The sequence below is a fragment of the Scyliorhinus torazame genome, chromosome 4 (assembly GCF_047496885.1).
Source record: "Scyliorhinus torazame isolate Kashiwa2021f chromosome 4, sScyTor2.1, whole genome shotgun sequence".
NCBI lineage: Eukaryota > Metazoa > Chordata > Chondrichthyes > Carcharhiniformes > Scyliorhinidae > Scyliorhinus > Scyliorhinus torazame.
In genome coordinates, this window is record NC_092710.1 from 49915385 (window position 1) to 49940805 (window position 25421).

The 25421-nt window shown below is 44.6% G+C and overlaps 4 non-coding genes across 4 annotated transcripts; all 4 read right to left on the reverse strand.

Moving 5' to 3' along the window:
* Positions 1–6168: 6168 nt before the first annotated feature.
* trnat-agu (transfer RNA threonine (anticodon AGU)) lies at positions 6169–6242 on the reverse strand. The gene has a single exon. It is a non-coding gene; the product is annotated as a tRNA-Thr (tRNA).
* Positions 6243–14299: 8057 nt separating this feature from the next.
* On the reverse strand, positions 14300–14373 carry trnat-agu (transfer RNA threonine (anticodon AGU)). Its single transcript has one exon. It is a non-coding gene; the product is annotated as a tRNA-Thr (tRNA).
* Positions 14374–15967: 1594 nt separating this feature from the next.
* trnat-agu (transfer RNA threonine (anticodon AGU)) lies at positions 15968–16041 on the reverse strand. The gene has a single exon. It is a non-coding gene; the product is annotated as a tRNA-Thr (tRNA).
* Positions 16042–19280: 3239 nt separating this feature from the next.
* On the reverse strand, positions 19281–19354 carry trnat-agu (transfer RNA threonine (anticodon AGU)). Its single transcript has one exon. It is a non-coding gene; the product is annotated as a tRNA-Thr (tRNA).
* Between the last annotated feature and the right edge of the window lie 6067 nt (positions 19355–25421).

The window sequence follows — 25421 nt, forward strand, 5'->3', positions numbered from 1 at the left end:
GAAAACCAGGCCAAATATGACACGGTCATCCTCAAACTGGACCAGCACTTTCAAGCTGAAGTAAACGAAAGTTTTGAAAGATACATCTTTCAGCAACGCCTGCAAGGTAAGGAGGAACTTTTTCAACCCTTTTTGACGCACCTCCGGATTCTAGCGCAGTCCTGCGGTTACGGCACCACTACAGAGTCCATGATCAGGGACCAGATTGTTTTTGGCGTTGCCTCTAGTGGCCTACGCCAGCAGCTTTTTAAAATGAAAAGCCTCACCTTAGCGTCTGCTGTGGAAGCCTGTGTCCTCCATGAAAATGCTACCTGCCGTTTTGACCGATTTCAGGCGTCCGAGTTGGCACGGAGGGGGTCCCCAGCCGTCGAATCGGCAAGCCAGGCCGCCCACGACGTTGAACGCATCCAGGCCGTCGATTTCTTCCCGCCCCACGGCCCGGACGACAGCGGCCGCTTCCCGCGCTTTTCGCGGTCTCCCGCGCAGGTGCGCGCCAAAAATAACGGCCACAACGAGGGACGCACTGCGCAGGCGCGCCCACCGCAAGATCGCACTGCGCATGCGCAGTGGCGCAACGAACGCCGTGACGTCATGACGTGCAGCAATTGTGGAGGTCTACACTTAAAAGGGCAATGTCCTGCAAAAAACCGACAGTGCAACAGATGTGCCATGATGGGCCACTACGCAGCCCGCTGTCGTGCGGCTCAACCCATGGATCCGGCGCATCCTCGACAACCTCGCACACGAGTCAGGACCGTCCAGCCCACGCATCAAGACTTCCAGTTAAGTGATGCAGATGACCAGGATGACTTCCGAGTTGCCGTCATTGATGTCAACAAGGTCAATGCCATCAATCCAGACGATGAGTGGTGTGCCACCCTGACGGTCAACCAATCGCGCGTCGCCTTCCGTCTGGACACCGGCGCATCCGCCAACCTGATTGCTTACTCTGCAGTCCAGGCCATGAAGGTCAAACCACCCATCACACCATCCCGGCTTAAGATGGTTGACTATAACGGGAACGTTATCCCGTCCATAGGATCTTGCCAGCTACAGGTGACTCACAAGAGGTACACGGCCACACTCCCCTTCGAAGTTGTGGGCTCATCAAAGGACTCGTTACTGGGCGCACAAGCGTGTAAGGTCCTTCACCTGGTACAGCGCATTATGTCTCTCTCTCCAGATGAGATATCCGACTTCCCGGATGCTGAGTTCCACGCGAATCTCCATTCCCTCCTCGCTCACAACCAGGAGGTTTTTGAAGGCATGGGGACATTGCCACACACGTACAAGATTCGACTCAGACCGGACGCCATCCCTGTCGTTCACGCACCTCGCAGGGTTCCTGCGCCTCTCAAAGACCGCCTCAAGGCACAACTGCAGATTCTTCAGGACCAAGGGGTCCTATCCAAGGTCACGGAGCCCACGCCATGGGTCAGCTCCATGGTCTGTGTAAAGAAGCCCTCTGGCGAGCTCCGTATATGTATAGATCCAAAAGATCTGAACAACAACATCATGCGGGAACACTATCCCATCCCGAAACGAGAAGACCTCACCAGCGAGATGGCGCGAGCCAACATATTCACTAAATTGGATGCGTCCAAAGGATTCTGGCAGATCAAACTGGACCCGGCCAGCCGAAGACTATGCACATTCAACACCCCTTTTGGCAGATTCTGCTACAACCGGATGCCATTCGGCATCATTTCGGCATCTGAAGTATTCCACCGCATTATGGAGCAGATGATGGAAGGCATCGAAGGGGTACGTGTATATGTGGACGATATCATCATTTGGTCCACCACTCCGCAGGAACACATGCATCGTCTTCGACGTGTCTTCACCCGCATACGGCAAAATGGCCTGCGTCTCAACCGTGCGAAGTGTGCTTTCGGCCAGACGGAGCTGAAATTCCTCGGGGACCACATCTCAAGGTCCGGGGTCCGTCCCGATGCAGACAAGGTTAGCGCCATCACAGCCATGCCACGACCGGCTGACAAGAAGGCTGTCTTAAGATTCCTGGGCATGGTCAACTTCCTTGGAAAGTTCATTCCCAACCTGGCTTCTCATACAACAAACATGCGCCATCTCGTAAAAAAATCGACGGAATTCAACTGGCACCAGTCGCATCAGCGGGAATGGGAGGAGCTCAAGCACAAACTGGTCACGGCACCAGTGCTGGCCTTCTTTGACACGACTCGCCCTACAAAGATCTCAACAGACGCCAGCCAATCTGGTATAGGAGCGGTACTCCTGCAAAAAGACAGCACGTCATCATGGGCCCCGGTTGCGTATGCCTCACGAGCCATGACCCCTACCGAACAGCGCTACGCGCAAATCGAAAAAGAATGCCTGGGCTTGTTAACTGGACTGGACAAGTTCCACGACTATGTGTATGGCCTGCCACGATTCACGGTCGAAACTGACCACCGCCCCCTGGTCAACATCATTAACAAAGACCTGAACGACATGACTCCTCGCCTCCAGCGCATCTTACTTAAACTCAGGAGGTACGATTTTGAACTGATCTACACTCCGGGGAAGGAACTCATCGTGGCGGACACTCTTTCCCGAGCAGTGAGCACACCACCAGATGCGGAGGGGTTCGTGCGTCAAATTGAGGCACGCGTGACTCTGACAGCAGCAAATATGCCAGCTGATGATCCTAGTCTGGCCCACATACGCGCAGAGACGGTGACTGACCCTCTGCTGCAGCGAGTGATGCGCCACATGACGGAAGGGTGGCTAAAAGGGCAGTGCCCCCAGTTTTATAATGTGCGAGATGATCTCACCAATATAGACGGGGTCCTTATGAAATCGCATAGGATCGTTATTCCACACAGTGTGCGCCAGATGATTCTTCGTCAACTACACGAAGGCCACTTGGGCGTCGAAAAATGCAGACGAAGGGCCCGGGAGGCGGTATATTGGCCGGGTATTAATGAAGACATAGCCAACATGGTGCTCAACTGCACAACCTGTCAGAGGTTTCAGCCAGCGCAACCTCCGGAAACACTTCTACCACACGAGATGGTGACGTCCCCCTGGGCGAAGGTGGGTGTTGACCTATTTCACGCGCTCGGCAGAGATTACATTGTTATTATAGACTACTTCTCAAACTACCCGGAAGTCATGCCTCTCCATGATCTGACGTCGTCCGCAGTCATTGGGGCCTGCAAGGAAACGTTTGCTCGCCATGGCATTCCAAGGACTGTCATGTCAGACAATGGACCTTGTTTTGCCAGCCGTGAATGGTCGTCCTTTGCCGCAGCATATGGTTTCACTCATGTGACATCCAGCCCTCTGCATCCACAATCGAACGGGAAGGCTGAAAAGGGTGTCCACATCGCAAAGCGGCTCCTGTGCAAGGCGGCTGATGCCGGATCGGACTTTAACCTTGCCTTGCTGGCCTATCGATCGGCCCCGTTATCCACGGGCCTCTCGCCAGCGCAGCTACTAATGGGTCGCTCCCTCAGGACGACGGTACCTTCCGTCCTGGCACCGACAACAGACCATGAGGCGGTTCTTCGGAACATGCAACTGCAGCGTGATCGCCAGAAAGGTCGGTACGACACACGAGCGACGGACCTGCCCCCCCTGTCCTCCGGAGACAAAGTACGCGTCCATCAACCGTATGGTGGCTGGTCAGCACCGGCCGAAGTCCTCCGACAAGTGGCTCCCCGCTCGTTCCTGGTTCGCATGCCGGATGGTTCCGTGCGTCGCCGCAATCGGCGCGCCCTTCGCCGACTTCCACGCTCACAGCCACACAGCACGCCAGATCCTCAACAGGCTTCCGAGGATGACTTTGTGGAGCTGCCGCACATCACGCCCTTTCCATCGCCACCCATGGCCATGCCTGCACAGCAGCCGGTGGTTCTTGATCCACCTTTGAGGCGGTCAACCCGAATTCGTCGCAAACCCATTAGAATGGACTTATAATACAGTTCATATGTTTAATAAGTTGGACAATTTTACATGATAACCTGTTGTTGTTTATCGTTCCAGATGTCGTCTGACTGGACAACTGTTCAAATTTTTTTTCTTCTTCTCTCGTTCGCATTTCTGTTATGTTATGGTACAACTGGATTCATGTGACGCACTCGACATCGCCCCATGTACATAGTTCCGTCATAGACACATGCTGCACACGACACACACACACTCTTAGATGCACTCACGTCACGATCATATTTATCACCACGTAGGCACATATCTTTGTAAAAAGGGGGGATGTCATGATATTCAAACACACACATCATGATGGACACACTAACAGGCAAATCAGAGTACACAACACCACAACCAATCACAGACAAGAACACCAACCACATAAAAAGCACGAGCACGACACCTGGAGGTCAGTAGGTCTGGGGAGAAGGGAACAAGAAAGAGCTGTTGAAACACCACAAGCAGGGAGCCCCCCACGTGCAGAGTGCAAAGACCAAACTGTAAATAGTGAGTTTAAATAAAGAAGCGTTGTACCATATGCAACTGTGTTGGCTCATCTGTGTGTCAGAACACCCAACACCACACTCCTGTTTACTAGACAGGCGCTTTAACCATCTAAGCCACAGCACCAGCATACAAGCTTAGCGTGCAAGTTTAGAACAGATTTCAATCATTTTGATTCAACATCAGTTTTCCTGACATCTCTTACGGGCCTTCCGAGTGCAAATTAAAATATTCATTGGCACTGGTCTTTGAAACTGTAAAATTGCATTTATTACTGGAAATGCTGGATTTGCAGCAGTTCTGCATGGGATAAGTAAACAAACAGGAAATGATTGGTCGAACTGGGAAGTGAGTGAACATGACCAGAAATCTATTGTGGTATAATACAGGGCAATGTCAGGCGAGAGTTTTAGCATGAACTGAAAATGTAGCAAACTTCTTGACAATTCTCCATGGCTGTTACACTTTAGCAAAGATGATATGGTCACCGTTCTTCCATTTTTCCTGACCCATTTTGCATTCTTTATTCATCTTTTTTGTTGTTCATTGGGAAGCAAACGTCTTGAGCCAAAGTAAGAGCCCTGATCGGGACTTGAACGCTGGGTCCTCATATTAAAATTCTGAAGCTCTATCGAATGAGCTACCAAGGCCTAATCTTTGCTGGTTCTCGAAGTTACTTCAAAGTCTCATGAGGGATGTTTTGAATTTCCTTCTTTGGTGATGCAGCCTCTCCAGCTCATTTTACTCGCAGGCATAGCAGCAGCCTCCGTTTGGCTTCCTTTCACAAATTCTTCAGCTTGCACCAACTACTCGCTTCTTACCAGTGACTTGTGATGTGACATCAGTTGTTACCCTCGGACCTGCACTGTCACTTCAAGGCTATGAAGATTACGTTTAATTCGGTGAAATATAAGTGGGAAGCTACAAAGACACAGATTGTATTGTGAGAGAGAGTAAAGGGTGTCATCTGGTGTTTGTTGTGGCAGAGTGTGAATGCAAGTAAGGTTAACCGGTCAAGTTGCAAAGTGTAAAATCTCAAAGTTTTTGGGTGGGAATAGATTTGTCAGCACCAAATCTTCATGCAAAACGGACCGCTATTTCTCCCGCCCGAATTGTTCTTGCTAACGTACAGCAACAGAAATTGTTCAATATAAAAGCAAATTACTGCGGATGTGAAATCTCAAAGAAAAAGGGGAAAAGATGGAAAATCTCAGCGGTTCTGGCGGCATCTGGGAAGAGAGAACTGAGCAATTTTTTCGACTCAGGGTGACTCTTCGGCAGAGCAAATCAGTTAATCATTCAATCGTTACACTCTGTTGTCGTTGCTATACTTTTAAAATGTTCCTCCAGGTTTTCTTGAGGGAAATCCTATTATGCATTCAAAGGAAAATACCGCGGATGCTGCAAATCTGCAAGAGAAACTAAAAGTGAGAGGATAAAATCTTTAAAATTCTGATGTTATCCGTGGTGCCAGATACAGAGTTAAAGTTTCAAATGCGCGTGATCCTTCTACAGGGCTGAAGCGCGGAGGAAATGCGATGGTGGAGGTGAGCAAAATTGAAGATGAGCGGAAAATGTGAGTTCAAAGGTTTGAACAAATTGCTTCAGCACACAAGGGAATGCAAGCTTTAAGGTTTGCATTGCAGGGCTTGCGCCAACATTTTCTGCATTTACCATGAAATGTTCAGCATCACTCCAGCTGATGATTGCCATTGAAGGCACTGCTGAGATTTGAACTCAGGATCTCCTGTTTACTAGACAGGCGCTTTAACCATCTAAGCCACAGCACCAGCATGCAAGCTTAGGGTGCAAGTTTAGAACAGATTTCAATCATTTTGATTCAACATCAGTTTTCTTGCCATCTCATACGGGCCTTCCGAGTGCATATTAAAAAATTCTTTGGAACTGTAAAATTGCATTTATTACTGGAAATGCTGGATTTGTAGCAGTTCTGCATGGGATTAGTAAACAAACAGGAAATGATTGATCGAACTGGGAAGTGAGTGAACATGACCAGAAATCTATTGTGGTATAATACAGGACAATGTCAGGAGAGAATTTTAACATGAACTGAAAATGAAGCAAACTTCTAGACAATTCTCCATGGCTGTTACACTTTAGCAAAGATGATATTGTCACCGTTCTTCCATTTTCCCTGACCCGTTCTGCATTCTTTATTCTTCTTTTTTGATGTTCATTGGGAAGCAAACGTCTTGAGCCAAAGTAAGAGCCCTGATAGGGACTTGAACGCTGGACCCGCATAATAAAAGTATGGAGCTCTACCGAATGAGCTACCAAGGCCTAATCTTTGCTGGTTCTCTAAGTCACTTCAACGTCTCATGAGGGATGTTTAGAATTTCCTTCTTTGGTGATGCAGCCTCTCCAGCTCATTTTACTCGCAGGCATGGCAGCAGCCTCCGTTTGGCTTCCTTTCGCAAATTCTTCAGCTTGCACCAACTACTCGCTTCTTACCAGTGACTTGTGATGTGACATCAGTTGTTACCCCCGGACCTGCACTGTCACTTCAAGGCTTTGAAGATTACGTTTAATTCGGTGAAAAATAAGTGGGAAGCTACAAAGACACAGATTGTATTGTGAGAGAGAGTAAAGGGTGTCATCTGGTGTTTGTTGTGGCAGAGTGTGAATGCAAGTAAGGTTAACCGGTCAAGTTGCAAAGTGTCAAAATCTCAAAGTTTTTGGGTGGGAATAGATTTGTCAGCACCAAATCTTCATGCAAAACGGACCGCTATTTCTCCCGCCCGAATTGTTCTTGCTAACGTACAGCAACAGAAATTGTTCAATATAAAAGCAAATTGCTGCGGATGTGAAATCTCAAAGAAAAAGGGGAAAAGATGGAAAATCTCAGCGGTTCTGGCAGCATCTGGGAAGAGTGAACTGAGCAATTTTTTCGACTCAGGGTTACTCTTCGGCAGAGCAAATCAGTTAATCATTCAATCGTTACACTCTGTTGTCGTTGCTATGCTTTTAAAATGTTCCTCCAGGTTTTCTTGAGGTAAATCCTATTATGCATTCAAAGGAAAATACCGCGGATGCTGCAAATCTGCAAGAGAAACTAAAAGTGAGAGGATAAAATCTTTAAAAATCTGAGGATATCCGAGGTGCCAGACACAGAGTTAAAGTTTCAAATGCGCGTGATCCTTATACAGGGCTGAAACGAGGAGGAAATGCGATGGTGTAGATGAGAAAATTGAAGTTGAGCGGAAAATGGGAGTTAAAAGGTTTGAAAAAAGTGCTTCAGCACACAAGGGAAAGCGAGCTTTAAGGTTGGTGTTGCAGGGATTGTGGTAACATTTTCTGCATTCACCATGAAATGTTGAGCATCACTCCAGCTGTTAATTTCCATTGAAAGTACTGCTGAGATTTAAACTCAGAATCTCTTGTTTCCTAGACAGGCGCTTTAACCATCTAAGCCACAGCATCAGCATGCAGGGTTTGCGTGCAAGTTTAGAACAGATTTCAATCATTTTGATTCAACATCAGTTTTCCTGACATCTCATACGGGCCTTCCGAGTGCAAATTAAAATATATTGCCTTTAGTGGCCTGGGAGATCCCCTCGGGTGCCATTAAGACTGGTCCACTTTGTGGAAACCAATACCAAATGGCATCCTGGCGAGGTCTCCCAGGTGTGGCCGTTAGGTTTCTGGTGCTGGGAGAATCCCACGAATGCATATGGCTCCTTTTAATATGCAGGTCTGGATCACGCCCAGTGAATCCAGATCGTGATGTTTCATTAAATCCTGCGAGGCATTCCGAGTATCGTAAATGTCGCGAGAGGCCTTTGCGAGATTCAATGACCTCATCCCGTCGCCAAATCGGGCACGACGAGGCTGCTAACTCGCACCTTGAAACCTATTCTCAAAACATTGCGACTGCATTATAAATACAGGATTACTTTTCTTAATTTACAGTTTCGCAATAATATTCATTGAATTCTTCCGTTGCCAGTAACTAATCTGGTTTCTGTCGACCTTTGTCATTTTGTTTTGTCTTTAGACTACTCCCTGTGTCAGTTCAGCAGGGTAGAAGTGCTTTTTTATTTCAGACAAATTGGGCAATGCTTTGATTTTTTTTTTCTAACCAGTGCATTAGTTCATTGAACACAGTCTTATTGTACTGGTAGACCTGAGATTGCCCTCGGGCACAGAGGATGGCACATGATCTTTGCCCTCAGCAGTGTCACACTATTTTGTGTTTTAATTAGTTTAATGAAGAAGTCGCCAGACAACTGGTTACTGGGAAGTCTTGAAAATCATATTTTAGCAGTGGTGGTTTTGAAATGTTTATACATGTTGCTGTAATGCGGATGTTAACATTGCATATTCTACTTCTAGTTACTTGAAGCAGTTACTTCTCAATTTTGCTGTTACAAAAATTAAACCCCATCCTGAATTATCCCAGACAAACTTTGTCCCAAAATTCCAACAATGATTATTGCATGTGAAATGTCCAGGTATGAATGTCCCCTTGGAGTAATTCCTCACTCTCCTCTAGAAGATGCTGTGGCCCTTGGTCAATGTCTCCCCACTCAATCAGTTCACAATAGGGCATTGAACACCGGAAGACTGAAATCCATTCCCAACCTGAGCAATAGTGCCCAAAGGTCTGCAACCCCTACTTACTGGTTCTAAAAGATAATTACAATGACAATTAATCAGCATTTGTTTCCAGTGCTTGTAGTGATATCACTTTAAAAATAAATATTGGGTGCGATTTAACGGAAATGAAATAGAGTCCCATTTTGAGCGCGACTAGCCGGGTGTTTCCCCGCACTGGCAGCGCTGAGAGCAACCCCGCTATTAAACGAGGATATCCAACAAAGGACACTATTGCTCAGTCCTCTCTTAGTCCCATTTCCTACAATAACGAGCTCCTATCGCCAGTGCTGGAAAAAAATCAAGGTGCCATTTTTCAATGACATCCCAATACCTTGAACCCCTCATCGCGACGTCCAGACCCCACAACTCCAATACAAGGGGCCATCGAGCCTCCCACCTCAAAAGGGCAGACACCCCCAGGCCCGATCCCTGGCACAGGCAAAATTCCAACCAGGCACCTTGGCACTGCCAACTTTGAACCTTGGCAGTGTCCCTGTCAGGTGTAGTGATGGCACCCAGGTAGAACTACCAGGATGCCCAGATGGAGTGCCAGGCTGGCAGTGTTAAGGTGCCCATATGACAGCAGTGCCAGGGTACCATTCCGCCCAGAGGCTGACCACCCAGGAACCTCCGATCACCTTGGGGACCCCCCTGAAAATGCGATTCCGCAGGACCCACGTTTTTGGAGACCAGTGCTAAATGGTGCCCGCCCGGGGTCTCCGAGGTGAGGGGATTCAATCCCGGACACTTGGTAGATCTGGCTGTAAACATTACTATATTTTTTAAAATTTCCAATTAAGGGACAATTTATCATGGTCAATCCACCTACCCTACACATCTTTTGGGTTGTGGGGGTGAGCCCCATGCAGACACGGGGAGAATGTGCAAACTCCACACGGACAGTGGCGCAGGGCTGGGATCGAACCCGGTTGCTCGACGCCATAAGACAGCTAATAACTGTTGGAATCTGGGGGGCTGGATTTTATGGTTTCCTCCCTACCCTGAAGCTGTCCACAATTATATAGGGGCGGGCTAGCTTAGGCCTCACGCTAGTGAGGCCATTAAGTGGTGGGAGAGTTCAGGAGCAGGAGGGGGAGCTAGGCAGAACAATTTGCTTGGACCCTGGCAGGAATGTGAGATGGAGAAGTTGCGCTCTCAATGGCCCCCTTTCCATAACCGGCACCTTCCACTATGACGCCCCCCCCCCCCCCCCCCGCCCCATGTCGCCAGGTCTGACTTCTAAGGTTGCTTTGTCGCCCTGGGCTTTGCCTCCCTCCCACCGCCGCACTTACCTGGTTCTGGGCTCCAGAATTAGGTTTTGGGGACTGCTGGTAATCCCAATCCTGGCCACCATTGTTACTGGCGATGCTAGGACTAAGCTGTGGGCTAAGCAGATTGGCTGGCAGCTCTTTGAGGTAGGACTTCCATCTGAGGGAGGGGAAACCCCACCACCTGAAAAATCCCATTGAAGGTCTTTAATATCCGCTTGAACTAAGTGCAAGCAAAGAGTGGTGGCTGGGGGCGGTGGGGGGGGAAACAAATCCTGGCCTTGTCGGTGATGCAAACATCCCATGAAAGATAAAAAGATGGCACCTGCACACAAGGCAGCACTCCGCATTGGACTGTTGGCCTAGACTTGTGTTCAGTTCTTCATGTTTCTTCATGGGGCAGTGCGGTGGCACAGATGTTAGCACTGCTGCTTCACTGTGTCAGGACGTTCAATTCTGGCCTTGGGTGACTATACGCTTTTTGCTATGTCTCTGTGGGTTTCCTCCGGGCGTTCCGGTTTCCTCCCACAGTCCAAATATGTGCAGGTTAGGTGCATTGGCCATGCTAAAGTTGCGCCTTAGTGTCCAGGAATGGGCAGGTGGAAACCAGAATGTTAACTTAGAAGGTATAATAACTGAATATAAGAATTGGCAAGTCATGTTGCAGCTGTATAGAACCTTAGTTAGGCCACACTTGGAGTATAGTGTTCAATTCTGGTCGCCACACTACCAGAAGGATGTGGAGGCTTTAGAGAGAGTGCAGAAGAGATTTACCAGAATGTTGCCTGGTATGGAGGGCATTAGCTATGAAGAGCGGTTGAATAAACTCGGTTTGTTCTCACTGGAACGAAGGAGGTTGAGGGGCGACCTGATAGAGGTCTACAAAATTATGAGGGGCACAGACAGAGTGGATAGTCAGAGGCTTTTCCCCGGGGGAGAGGGGTCAAGGTTTAGAGTAGATGTACGAGGCAAGTTTTTTACACAGAGGGTAGTGTGTGCCTGGAACTCGCTACCGGAGGAGGTGGTGGAAGCAGGAACGATAGTGACGTTTAAGGGGCATCTTGACAAATACATGAATAGAATGGTAATAGAGGGATACGGACCCAGGAAATGTAGAAGATTGTAGTTTAGTCGGGCAGCATGGTCGGCACGGGCTTGGAGGGCCGAAGGGCCTGTTCCTGTGCTGTACATTTCTTTGTTCTTTGTTCTTTGTATTCATGGGCACTGGTCATTGGAACTGTAAAATTGCATTTATTACTGGAAATGCTGGATTTGTAGCAGTTCTGCATGGGATAAGTAAACAAACAGGAAATGATTGGTCGAACTGGGAAGTGAGTGAACATGACCAGAAATCTATTGTGGTATAATACAGGACAATGTCAGGAGAGAATTTTAACATGAACTGAAAATGTAGCAAACTTGTTGACAATTCTCAATGGCTGTTGCACTTTAGCAAAGATGATATTGTCACCGTTCTTCCATTTTCCCTGACCTGTTCTGCATTCGTTATTCATCTTTTTTCTTGTTCACTGGGAAGCAAACGTCTTGAGCCAAAGTAAGAGCCCTGATAGGGACTTGAATGCTGGACCCTCATAATAAAAGTATGAAGCTCTACCGAATGAGCTACCAAGGCCTAATCTTTGCTGGTTCTCATAATTTACTTCAACGTCTCAAGAGGGATGTTTTGAATTTCCTTCTTTGGTGATGCAGCCTCTCCAGCTCATTTTACTCGCAGGCAGAGCAGCAGCCTCCGTTTGGCTTCCTTTCACAAATTCTTCAGCTTGCACCAACTACTCGCTTCTTACCAGTGACTTGTGATGTGACATCAGTTGTGGGAAGTGGGAAGCTACAAAGACACAGATTGTGTTGTGAGAGAGAGTAAAGGGTGTCATCTGGTGTTTGTTGTGGCAGAGTGTGAACGCAAGTAAGCTCATCCGGTGAAGTAGCAAATTGTGTGAATCGCAAAGCTTCAGGGTGCAAATCGATCTTACAGCACCATATCTTTATTCAAAACACTCCATCATTTCTCCCACCCGACTCTTGCGAATGTGCAGCAACATAAATCGTACAATAGAAAAGCAAATTACTGCGGATGTGATATCGGAAGGAAAAATAGGAAATGATGGAAAATCTCAGCGGGTCAGGCAGTAGCTGTGAAGAGAGAACCGAGCAAACGCTTGGAGTCTGGGTCACTCTTAAGAGAGTAAATCATTTAATCATTCAATCGTTGCTCACTAAGATCACTGACAAAGATTCAACATGTTCCTTCTGGATTTCCTGACATAAATCCTGTCATGCATTCAAAGGAAAATACTGCTGATGCTGCAAATATGCGTGAGAAACTAAAAATAAGAGGATTCGAGCAAGGGAAATCTGAGTATATCTGTGGAGCCAGACACAAACATAAGGTTGCAAATCCTTGTGATCACTTTTCAGAGCCGAAGCGAGGAGGAAATGCGATGGAGTAGGTGAGCAAAATTGAAGTTTAGCGGGAATGGGAGCTGAAAGATTTGCAAAAAGTGTGATAGAGAACAAGCTTCAAGGTTGGTCCAGCAGGGATTTTGGCAGAGTTTACTACCTTCACCATAAAGAATCTCTTCTCAAACTACTTGCTTTGATCTAAAAGCATGAAGGTACTGCTGAGATTTGAATTCAGTGCGTCCTGTTTACAAGACAGGGACTTTAACCATCTAAGCCACAACACCAATCGGCAATTTAGACTTGCAAGTTTAGAACAGATTCCCATCATTTTAATTCAACATTAGTTTTTTTGATTTCTCATGTGGGCATTGAGAGGGCAAATTGTACAAATGCATTTAATTCTGGAAGAAATTAATTCATAGCAGTTCTGTAGGGAAGAAGTAAACAAACAGGAAATACTTGGCGAGTTGGGAAGTGAGTGAAAATGACCTGAAAACTATAGGCTTATAATGCAGGACAAGCCGAGTTTTAACAGAAACTGAAAACGGAGCAAAATTGTTGAAAAATCTCGATGGGGTTGCAACTTGGCAGCAGCCTCCGTTTATCTTCCTTTCGCAAATTCTTCAGCTTGCACCAACTACTCGCTTCTTACCAGTGACTTGTGATGTGACATCAGTTGTTACCCCCGGACCTGCACTGTCACTTCAAGGCTTTGAAGATTACGTTTAATTCGGTGAAATATAAGTGGGAAGCTACAAAGACACAGATTGTATTGTGAGAGAGAGTAAAGGCTGTCATCTGGTGTTTGTTGTGGCAGAGTGTGAATGCAAGTAAGGTTAACCGGTCAGGTTGCAAAGTGTCAAAATCTCAATGTTTTTGGGTGGAAATAGATTTGTCAGCAGCAAATCTTCATGCAAAACGGACCGCTTTTCCTCGCGCCCGAATTGTTCTTGCTAACATACAGCAACAGAAATTGTTCAATATAAAAGCAAATTACTGCGCATGTGAAATCTCAAAGAAAAAGGGGAAAAGATGGAAAATCTCAGCGGTTCTGGTAGCATCTGTGAAGAGAGAACTGAGCAATTTTTCCGACTCAGGGTGACTCTTCGGCAGAGCAAATCAGTTAATCATTCAATCGTTACACTCTGTTGTCGTTGCTATACTTTTAAAATGTTCCTCCAGGTTTTCTTGAGGTAAATCCTATTCTGCAATCAAAGGAAAATACCGCGGATGCTGCAAATCTGCAAGAGAAACTAAAAGTGAGAGGATAAAATCTTTAAAAATCTGAGGAGTGGTGCAGACACAGAGTTAAAGTTTCAAATGAGCGTGATCCTTCTACAGTGCTGAAACGAGGAGGAAATGCGATGGTGTTGGTGAGCAAAATTGAAGATGAGCGGAAAAAGGGAGTTAAAAGGTTTGAAAAAGTGCTTCAGCACACAAGGGAAAGCGAGCTTGAACATTCATGTTGCAGGGATTGTGCTAACATTTTCTGCATTCACCATGAAATGTTGAGCATCACTCCAGCTGTTAATTTCCATTGAAAGTACTGCTGGGATTTGAACTCAGGATCTCCTGTTTACTAGACAGGCGCTTTAACCATCTAAGCCACAGCACCAGAATGCAAGCTTAGCGTGCAAGTTTAGAACAGATTTCAATCATTTTGATTCAACATCAGTTTTCCTGACATCTCATACGGGCCTTCCGAGTGCAAATTAAAATATTCATTGGCACTGGTATTTGGAACTGTAAAATTGCATTTATTTCTGGAAATGCTGGATTTGTAGCAGTTCTGCATGGGATAAGTAAACAAACAGGAAATGATTGGTCGAACTGGGAAGTGAGTGAACATGACCAGAAATCTATTGTGGTATATAATACAGGACAATGTCAGGAGAGAATTTTAACATGAACTGAAAATGATGCAAACTTCTAGACAATTCTCCATGGCTGTTGCACTTTAGCAAAGATGATATTGTCACCGTTCTTCCATTTTCCCTGACCCGTTCTGCATTCTTTATTCTACTTTTATGTTGTTCATTGGGAAGCAAACGTCTTGAGCCAAAGTAAGAGCACTGATAGGGACTTGAACGCTGGACCCTCATAATAAAAGTATGAAGCTCTACCGAATGAGCTACCAAGGCCCAATCTTTGCTGGTTCTTATAATTTACTTCAACGTCTCATGAGGGATGTTTTGAATTTCCTTCTTTGGTGATGCAGCCTCTCCAGCTCATTTTACTCGCGGGCATGGCAGCAGCCTCCGTTTGGCTTCCTTTCACAAATTCTTCAGCTTGCACCAACTACTCGCTTCTCACCAGTGACTTGTGATGTGACATCAGTTGTTACCCCCGGACCTGCACTGTCACTTCAAGGCTTTGAAGGTTACGTTTAATTCGGTGAAATATAAGTGGGAAGCTACAAAGACACAGATTGTATTGTGAGAGAGAGTAAACGGTGTCATCTGGCGTTTGTTGTGGCAGAGTGTGAATGCAAGTAAGGTTAACCGGTCAAGTTGCAAAGTGTCAAAATCTCAAAGTTTTTGGGTGGAAATAGATTTGTCAGCACCAAATCTTCATGCAAAACGGACCGCTATTTCTCCCGCCCGAATTGTTCTTGCTAACGTACAGCAACAGAAATTGTTCAATATTAAAGCAAATTACTGCGGATGTGAAATCTCAAAGAAAAAGGGGAAAAGATGGAAAATCTCAGCGGTTCTGGCGGCATCTGGGAAGAGAGAACTGAGCAATTTTTTCGACTAAGGGTCACTCTTCGGCAGAGCAAATCAGTTAATCATTCAATCGTTACACTCTGTTGTCGTTGCTATACTTTTAAAATGTTCCTCCAGGTTTTCTTGAGGTAAATCCTATTATGCATTCAAAGGAAAATACCGCGGATGCTGCAAATCTGCAAGAGAAACTAAAAGTGAGAGGATAAAATCTTTAAAATTCTGAGGTTATCCGTGGTGCCAGACACAGAGTTAAAGTTTCAAATGCGCGATATCCTTCTACAAGGCTGAAGCGAGGAAGGAATGCGATGGTGTAGGTGAGCAAAATTGAAGATGAGCGGAAAATGGGAGTTAAAATGTTTGAAAAAATTGCTTTAGCACACAAGGGAAAGCGAGCTTTAAGGTTTGCATAGCAGGGATTGTGCCAACATTTACTGCATTCACCTTGAAATGCTGAGCATCACTCCAGCTGTCAATTTCCATTGAAGGCACTGCTGAGCTTTGAACTCAGGATCTCCTGTTTACTAGACAGGCGCTTTAACCATCTAAGCCACAGCACCAGCATGCCAGCTTAGCGTGCAAGTTTAGAACAGATTTCAATCATTTTGATTCAACACCAGTTTTCTTGCCATCTCATACGGGCCTTCAGAGTGCATATTAAAAAATTCTTTGGAACTGTAAAATTGCATTTATTACTGGAAATGCTGGATTTGTAGCAGTTCTGCATGGGATTAGTAAACAAACAGGAAATGATTGGTCGAACTGGGAAGTGAGTGAACATGACCAGAAATCTATTGTGGTATAATACAGGACAATGTCAGGAGAGAATTTTAACATTAACTGAAAATGATGCAAACTTCTTGACAATTCTCCATGGCTGTTGCTCTTTAGCAAAGATGATATTGTCACCGTTCTTCCATTTTCCCTTACCCGTTCTGCATTCTTTATTCTTCTATTTTGTTGTTCATTGGGAAGCAAACGTCTTGAGCCAAAGTAAGAGCCCTCATAGGGACTTGAACGCTGGACCCTCATAATAAAAGTATGAAGCTCTACCGAATGAGCTACCAAGGCCTAATCTTTGCTGGTTCTCATAATTTACTTCAACGTCTCATGAGGGATGTTTTGAATTTCATTCTTTGGTGATGCAGCCTCTCCAGCTCATTTTACTCGCAGGCAGAGCAGCAGCCTCCGTTTGGCTTCCTTTCACAAATTCTTCAGCTTGCACCAACTACTCGCTTCTTACCAGTGACTTGTGATGTGACACCAGTTGTTACCCCCGGTCCTGCACTGTCACTTCAAGGCTTTGAAGTTTACGTTTAATTCGGTGAAATATAAGTGGGAAGCTATAAAGACACAGATTGTATTGTGAGAGAGAGTAAAGGGTGTCATCTGGTGTTTGTTGTGGCAGAGTGTGAATGCAAGTAAGGTTAACCGGTCAAGTGGCAAAGTGTCAAAATCTCAAAGTTTTTGGGTGGGAATAGATTTGTCAGCACCAAATCTACATGCAAAACGGACCGCTATTTCTCCCGCCCGAATTGTTCTTGCTAACGTACAGCAACAGAAATTGTTCAATATAAAAGCAAATTACTGCGGATGTGAAATCTCAAAGAAAAAGGGGAAAAGATGGAAATTCTCAGCGGTTCTGGCGGCATCTGTGAAGAGAGAACTGAGCAATTTTTTCGACTCAGGGTGACTCTTCGGCAGAGCAAATCAGTTAATCTTTCAATCGTTACACTCTGTTGTCGTTGCTATACTTTTAAAATGTTCCTCCAGGTTTTCTTGAGGTAAATCCTATTATGCATTCAAAGGAAAATACCGCGGATGCTGCAAATCTGCAAGAGAAACTAAAAGTGAGAAGATAAAATCTTTAAAAATCTGAGGTTATCCGTGGTGCCAGACACAGAGTTAAAGTTTCAAATGCGCGATATCCTTCTACAAGGCTGAAGCGAGGGGGAAATGCGATGGTGTAGGTGAGCAAAATTGAAGTTGAGCGGAAAATGTGAGTTAAAAGGTTTGAAAAAAGTGCTTCAGCAAACAAGGGAAAACGAGCTTTAAGGTTCGCGTTGCAGGGATTGTGCCAACATTTTCTGCATTTACCATGAAATGTCAGGCATTTCTCCAGCTGTTAACTTCCATTGAAGGCACTGCTGAAATTTGAACTCAGGATCTCCTGTTTACTAGAGAGGCGCTTTAACCATCTAAGCCACAGCACCAGCATGCAAGCTTAGCGTGCAAGTTTAGAACAGATTTCAATCATTTTGATTCAACATCAGTTTTCCTGACATCTCATACGGGCCTTCCGAGTGCAAATTAAAATGTTCATTGGCACTGGTCTTTGAAACTGTAAAATTGCATTTATTACTGGAAATGCTGGATTTGTAGCAGTTCTGCATGGGATAAGTAAACAAACAGGAAATGATTGTTCGAACTGGGAAGTGAGTGAACATGACCAGAAATCTATTGTGGTATCATACAGGACAATGTCAGGAGAGAATTTTAACATGATCTGAAAATGAAGCAAACTTCTAGACAATTCTCCATGGCTGTTGCACTTTAGCAAAGATGATATTGTCACCGTTTTTCCATTTTCCCTGACCCGTTCTGCATTCTTTATTCTTCTTATTTGTTGTTCATTGGGAAGCAAACGTCTTGAGCCAAAGTAAGAGCCCTGATAGGGACTTGAATGCTGGACCCTCATAATAAAAGTCTGAAGCTCTACCGAATGAGCTACCAAGGCCTAATCTTTGCTGGTTCTCACAATTTACTTCAACGTCTCATGAGGGATGTTTTGAATTTCCTTCTTTGGTGATGCAGCCTCTCCAGCTCATTTTACTCGCAGGCACAGCAGAAGCCTCCGTTTGGCTTCCTTTCACATATTCTTCAGCTTGCACCAACTACTCGCTTCTTACCAGTCACTTGTGATGTGACAACAGCTGTCACCCCCGGACCTGCACTGTCACTTCAAGGCTTTGAAGATTACGTTTAATTCGGTGAAATATAAGTGGGAAGCTACAAAGACACAGATTGTATTGTGAGAGAGAGTAAAGGGTGTCATCTGGTGTTTGTTGTGGCAGAGTGTGAATGCAAGTAAGGTAAACCGGTCATGTTGCAAAGTGTCAAAATCTCAAGGTTTTTGGGTGGGAATAGATTTGTCAGCACCAAATCTTCATGCAAAACGGACCGCTATTTCTCCCGCCCGAATTGTTCTTGCTAACGTACAGCAACAGAAATTGTTCAATATAAAAGCAAATTACTGAGGATGTGAAATCTCAAAGAAAAAGGGGAAAAGATGGAAAATCTCAGCGGTTCTGGCGGCATCTGGGAAGAGAGAACTGAGCAATTTTTTCGACTCAGGGTCACTCTTCGGCAGAGCAAATCAGTTAATCATTCAATCGTTACACTCTGTTGTCGTTGCTATACTTTTAAAATGTTCCTCCAGGTTTTCTTGAGGTAAAATCTATTATGCATTCAAAGGAAAATACCGCAGATGCTGCAAATCTGCAAGAGAAACTAAAAGTGAGAGGATAAAATCTTTAAAAATCTGAGGAGTGGTGCAGACACAGAGTTAAAGTTTCAAATGCGCGTGATCCTTCTACAGGGCTGAAGCGAGGAGGAAATGCGATGGTGTAGGTGAGCAAAATTGAAGATGAGCGGAAAAATAGAGTTAAAAGGTTTGAAAAAAGTGCTTCAGCACACAAGGGAAAGCGAGCTTTAAGGTTCGCGTTGCAGGGATTGTGTCAACATTTACTGCATTCACCTTGAAATGTTGAGCATCACTCCAGCTGTTAATTTCCATTGAAGGTACTGCTGAGATTTAAACTCAGGATCTCTTGTTTACTAGACAGGCGCTTTAACCATCTAAGCCACAGCACCAGCATGAGAGCTTAGCGTGCAAGTTTAGAACAGATTTCAATCATTTTGATTCAACATCAGTTTTCCTGACATCTCATACGGGCCTTCCGAGTGCAAATTAAAATATTCATTGGCACTGGTCTTTGAAACTGTAAAATTGCACTTATTACTGGAAATGCTGGATTTGTAGCAGTTCTGCATGGGATAAGTAAACAAACAGGAAATGATTGGTCGAACTGGGAAGTGAGTGAACACGACCAGAAATCGATTGTGGTTTCATTCAGGACAATGTCAGGAGAGAATTTTAACATGAACTGAAATGAAGGGAACTTCTTGACAATACTCCATGACTGTTGCACTTTAGGAAAGATGATATTGTCACCGTTCTTCCATTTTCCCTGACCCGTTCTGCATTCTTTATTCTTCTTTTTTGTTGTTCATTGGGAAGCAAACGTCTTGAGCCAAAGTAAGAGCCCTGATAGGGACTTGAACGCTGGACCCTCATATTAAAATTCTGAAGCTCTATCGAATGCGCTACCACGGCCTAATCTTTGCTGGTTCTCTAAGTTACTTCAAAGTCTCATGAGGGATGTTTTGAATTTCCTTCTTTGGTTATGCAGCCTCTCCAGCTCATTTTACTCGCAGGCAGAGCAGCAGCCTCCGTTTGGCTTCCTGTCACAAATTCTTCAGCTTGCACCAACTACTCGCTTCTTACCAGTGACTTGTGATGTGACATCAGTTGTTACCCCCGGACCTGCACTGTCACTTCAAGGCTTTGAAGATTACGTTTAATTCGGTGAAATATAAGTGGGAAGCCACAAAGCCACAGATTGTATTGTGAGAGAGAGTAAAGGGTGTCGTCTGGTGTTTGTTGTGGCAGAGTGTGAATGCAAGTAAGGTTAACCGGTCAAGTTGCAAAGTGTCAAAATCTCAAAGTTTTTGGGTGGAAATAGATTTGTCAGCACCAAACCTTCATGCAAAACGGACCGCTATTTCTCCCGCCCGAATTGTTCTTGCTAACGTACAGCAACAGAAATTGTTCAATATAAAAGCAAATTGCTGCGGATGTGAAATCTCAAAGAAAAAGGGGAAAAGATGGAAAATCTCAGCGGTTCTGGCGGCATCTCGGAAGAGAGAACTGAGCAATTTTTTCGACTCAGGGTGACTCTTTGGCAGAGCAAATCAGTTCATCATTCAATCGTTACACTCTGTTGTCGTTGCTATACTTTTAAAATGTTCCTCCAGGTTTTCTTGAGGGAAATCCTATTATGCATTCAAAGGAAAATACCGCGGATGCTGCAAATCTGCAAGAGAAATTAAAAGTGAGAGGATAAAATCTTTAAAATTCTGAGGTTATCCGTGGTGCCAGATACAGAGTTAAAGTTTCAAATGCGCGTGATCCTTCTACAAGGCTGAAGCGAGGAGGAAATGCGATGGTGTAGGTTAGCAAAATTGACGATGAGCGGAAAATGTGAGTTTAAAGGTTTGAAAAAATTGCTTCAGCACACAAGGAAAAGCGAGCTTTAAGGTTCGCGTTGCAGGGATTGCGCCAACATTTTCTGCATTTACCATGAAATGTTCAGCATCACTCGAGCTGTTAACTTCCATTGAAAGCACTGCTGAGATTTGAACTCAGGATCTGTCTGTTTACGAGACAGGCGCTTTAACCATCTAAGCCACAGCACCAGCATGCATGCTTAGCGTGCAAGTTTAGAACAGATTTCAATCATTTTGATTCAACATCAGTTTTCCTGACATCTCATACGGGCCTTCCGAGTGCAAATTAAAATATTCATTGGCACTAGTCTTTGAAACTGTAAACTTGCATTTATTACTGGAAATGCTGGATTTGTAGCAGTTCTGCATGGGATAAGTAAACAAACAGGAAATGATTGGTCGAACTGGGAAGTGAGTGAACATGACCAGAAATCTATTGTGGTATAATACAGGACAAAGTCAGGAGAGAATTTTAACATGAACTGAAAATGAAGCAAACTTCTAGACAATTCTCCATGGCTGTTGCACTTTAGCAAAGATGATATTGTCACCGTTCTTCCATTTTCCCTGACCCGTTCTGCATTCTTTATTCTTCTTTTTTGTTGTTCATTGGGAAGCAAACGTCTTGAGCCAAAGTAAGAGCCCTGATAGGGACTTGAACGCTGGACCCTCATAATAAAAGTATGAAGCTCTACCGAATGAGCTACCAAGGCCCAATCTTTGCTAGTTCTCATAATTTACTTCAAAGTCTCATGAGGGATGTTTTGAATTTCCTTCTTTGGTGATGCAGCCTCTCCAGCTCATTTTACTCGCAGGCATAGCAGCAGCCTCCGTTTGGCTTCCTTTCACAAATTCTTCAGCTTGCACCAACTACTCGCTTCTCACCAGTGACTTGTGATGTGACATCAGTTGTTACCCCCGGACCTGCACTGTCACTTCAAGGCTTTGTAGGTTACGTTTAATTCGGTGAAATATAAGTGGGAAGCTACAAAGACACAGATTGTATTGTGAGAGAGAGTAAAGGGTGTCATCTGGTGTTTGTTGTGGCAGAGTGTGAATGCAAGTAAGGTTCACCGGTCAAGTTGCAAAGTGTCAAAATCTCAAAGTTTTTGGGTGGAAATAGATTTGTCAGCACCAAATCTTCATGCAAAACGGACCGCTTTTTCTCCCGCCCGATTTTTTCTTGCTAACGTACTGCAACAGAAATTGTTCAATTTAAAAGCAAATTATTGCGGCTGTGATTTCTCAAAGAAAAAGGGGAAAAGATGGAAAATCTCAGCGGTTCTTGCAGCATCTGGGACGAGAGAACTGCGCAATTTCTTCGACTCAGGGTCACTCTTAGGCAGAGCAAATCGGTTAATCATTCAATCGTTACACTCTGTTGTCGTTGCTATGCTTTTAAAATGATCCTCCAGGTTCTCTTGAGGTAAATCCTATCATGCATTCAAAGCAAAATACAGCGGATGCTGCAAATCTGCAAGAGAAACTAAAAGTGAGAGGATAAAATCTTAAAAAATCTGAGGATATCCGTGGTGCCAGACACAGAGTTAAAGTTTCAAATGCGCGATATCCTTCTACAAGGCTGGAGCGAGGAGGAAATGCGATGGTGTAGGTGAGCAAAATTGAAGATGAGCGGAAAATGGCAGTAAAAAGGTGCTTCAGCACACAAGGGAAAGCGAGCTTTAACGTTCGTGTTGCAGGGATTGTGCCAATATTTTCTGCATTCACCATGAAATGTTGAGCATCACTCCAGCTGTTAATTTCCATTTAAAGAACTGCTGAGATTTAAACTCAGAATCTCTTGTTTACTAGACAGGCGCTTTAACCATCTAAGCCACAGCATCAGCATGCAAGCTTAGCGTGCAAGTTTAGAACAGATTTCAATCATTTTGATTCAACATCAGTTTTCCTGACACCTCATACGGGCCTTGTGAGTGCAAATTAAAATATTCATTGGCACTAGTCTTTGAAACTGTAAAATTGCATTTATTACTGGAAATGCTGAATTTGTAGCAGTTCTGCATGGGATAAGCAAACAAACTTAGGTGGATTGGCCATGATAAATTGCCCTTAGTGTCCAAAATTGCCCTGAGAGTGTTGGGTGGTGTTACTGGGTTATGGGGATAGGGTGAGGTGTTGGCCTTGGGTAGGGTGCTCTTTCCAAGAGCCGGTGCAGACTCGATGGGCCGAATGGCCTCCTTCTGCACTGTAAATTCTATGATAATCTATGAAACAGGAATTGCTTGGTCGAATTGGGAAGTGAGTGAACATGAACAGAAATCTATTGTGGTATAAGACAGGACAATGCCAGGAGAGAATTTTAACATGAACTGAAAATGTAGCAAACGTCTTGACAATTCTCCCTGGCTGTTGCACTTTAGCAAACATGAGATTGTCACCGTTCTTCCATTTTTACTGAACGGTCTGCATTCTTTATTCATTTTTTTTGTTGTTCTTTGGGAAGCAAACGTCTTGAGCCAAAGTAAGAGCTCTGATAGGGACTTGAACGCTGGACCCTCATAATAAAAGTCTGAAGCTCTACCGAATGAGCTACCAAGGCCCAATCTTTGCTGGTTCTCATAAGTTACTTCAAAGTCTCATGAGGGATGTTTTGAATTTCCTTCTTTGGTGATGCAGCCTCTCCAGCTAATTTTACTCGCAGGCAGAGCAGCAGCCTCCGTTTGGCTTCCTTTCACAAATTCTTCAGCTTGCACCAACTACTCGCTTCTTACCAGTGACTTGTGATGTGACATCAGTTGTTACCCACGGACCTGCACTGTCACTTCAAGGCTTTGAAGATTACGTTTAATTCGCTGAAATATAAGTGGGAAGCTACAAAGGCACAGATTGTATTGTGAGAGAGAGTAAAGGGTGTCATCTGGTGTTTGTTGTGGCAGAGTGTGAATGCAAGTAAGGTTAACCGGTCAAGTTGGAAAGTGTCAAAATCTCAAAGTATTTGGGTGGAAATAGATTTGTCAGCGCCAAATCTTCATGTAAAATGGACCGCTATTTCTCCCGCCCGAATTGTTCTTGCTAACGTACAGCAACAGAAATTATTCAATATAAAAGCAAATTATTGCGGATGTGAAATCTCAAAGAAAAAGGGGAAAAGATGGAAAATCTCAGCGGTTCTGGCAGCATCTGTGAAGAGAGAACTGAGCAATCTTTTCGACTCAGGGTCACTCTTAGGCAGAGCAAATCAATTAATCATTCAATCGTTACACTCTGTTGTCGTTGCTATACTTTTAAAATGATCCTCCAGGTTTTCTTGAGGTAAATCCTATTATGCATTCAAAGGAAAATACCGTGGATGCTGCAAATCTGCAAGAGAAACTAAAAGTGAGAGGATAAAATCTTTAAAAGTCTGAGGATATCCGTGGTGCCAGACACAGAGTTAAAGTTTCAAATGCGCGATATCCTTCAACATGGCTGAAGCGAGGAGGAAATGCGATGGTGTAGGTGAGCAAAATTGAAGATGAGCGGAAAATGGGAGTTTAAAGGTTTGAAAAAAGTGCTTCAGCACACAAGGGAAAGCGAGCTTTAACGTTCATGTTGCAGGGATTGTGCCAACATTTACTGAATTCACCTGGAAATGTTGAGCATCACTCCAGCTGTTAATTTCCATTGAAGGCACTGCTGAGATTGAAACTCAGGATCTCCTGTTTACTAGACAGGCGCTTTAACCATCTAAGCCACTGCACCAGCATGCCAGCTTAGCGTGCAAGTTTAGAACAGATTTCAATCATTTTGATTCAACATCAGTTTTCCTGACATCTCATACGGGCCTTGCGAGTGCAAATTAAAATATTCATTGGCACTGGTCTTTGAATCTGTAAAATTGCACTTATTACTGGAAATGCGGGATTTGTAGCAGTTCTGCATGGGATAAGTAAACAAACAGGAAATGATTGGTCGAACTGGGAAGTGAGTGAACATGACCAGAAATCTATTGTGGTTTAATACAGGACAATGTCAGGAGAGAATTTTAACATGAACTGAAAATGAAGCAAACTTCTTGACAATTCTCCACGGCTGTTGCACTTTAGCAAAGATGATATTGTCACCGTTCTTCCATTTTTCCTGACCCGGTCTGCATTCTTTATTCATCTTTTTTGTTGTTCATTGGTAAGCAAACGCCTTGAGCCAAAGTAAGAGCCCTGATAGGGACATGAACACTGGCGCCTCAGATTAAAAGTCTGAAGCTCTACCTAATAAGCTACAAAGGCCTAATCTTTGCTTGTTCTCATAAGTTACTTCAAAGTCTCAAGAGGGATGTTTTGAATTTCCTTCTTTGGTGATGCAGCCTCTCCAGCTCATTTTACTCGCAGGCAGAGCAGCAGCCTCCGTTTGGCTTCCTTTCACAAATTCTTCAGCTTGCACCAACTACTCGCTTCTTACCAGTGACTTGTGATGTGACATCAGTTGTTTCCCCCGGACTTGCACTGTCACTTCAAGGCTTTGAAGATTACGTCTAATTCGGTGAAATATAAGTGGGAAGCTACAAAGACACAAAGATTGTATTGTGAGAGAGAGTAAAGGGTGACTTCTAGTGTTTGTTGTGGCAGAGTGTGAATGCAAGTAAGGTTAACCA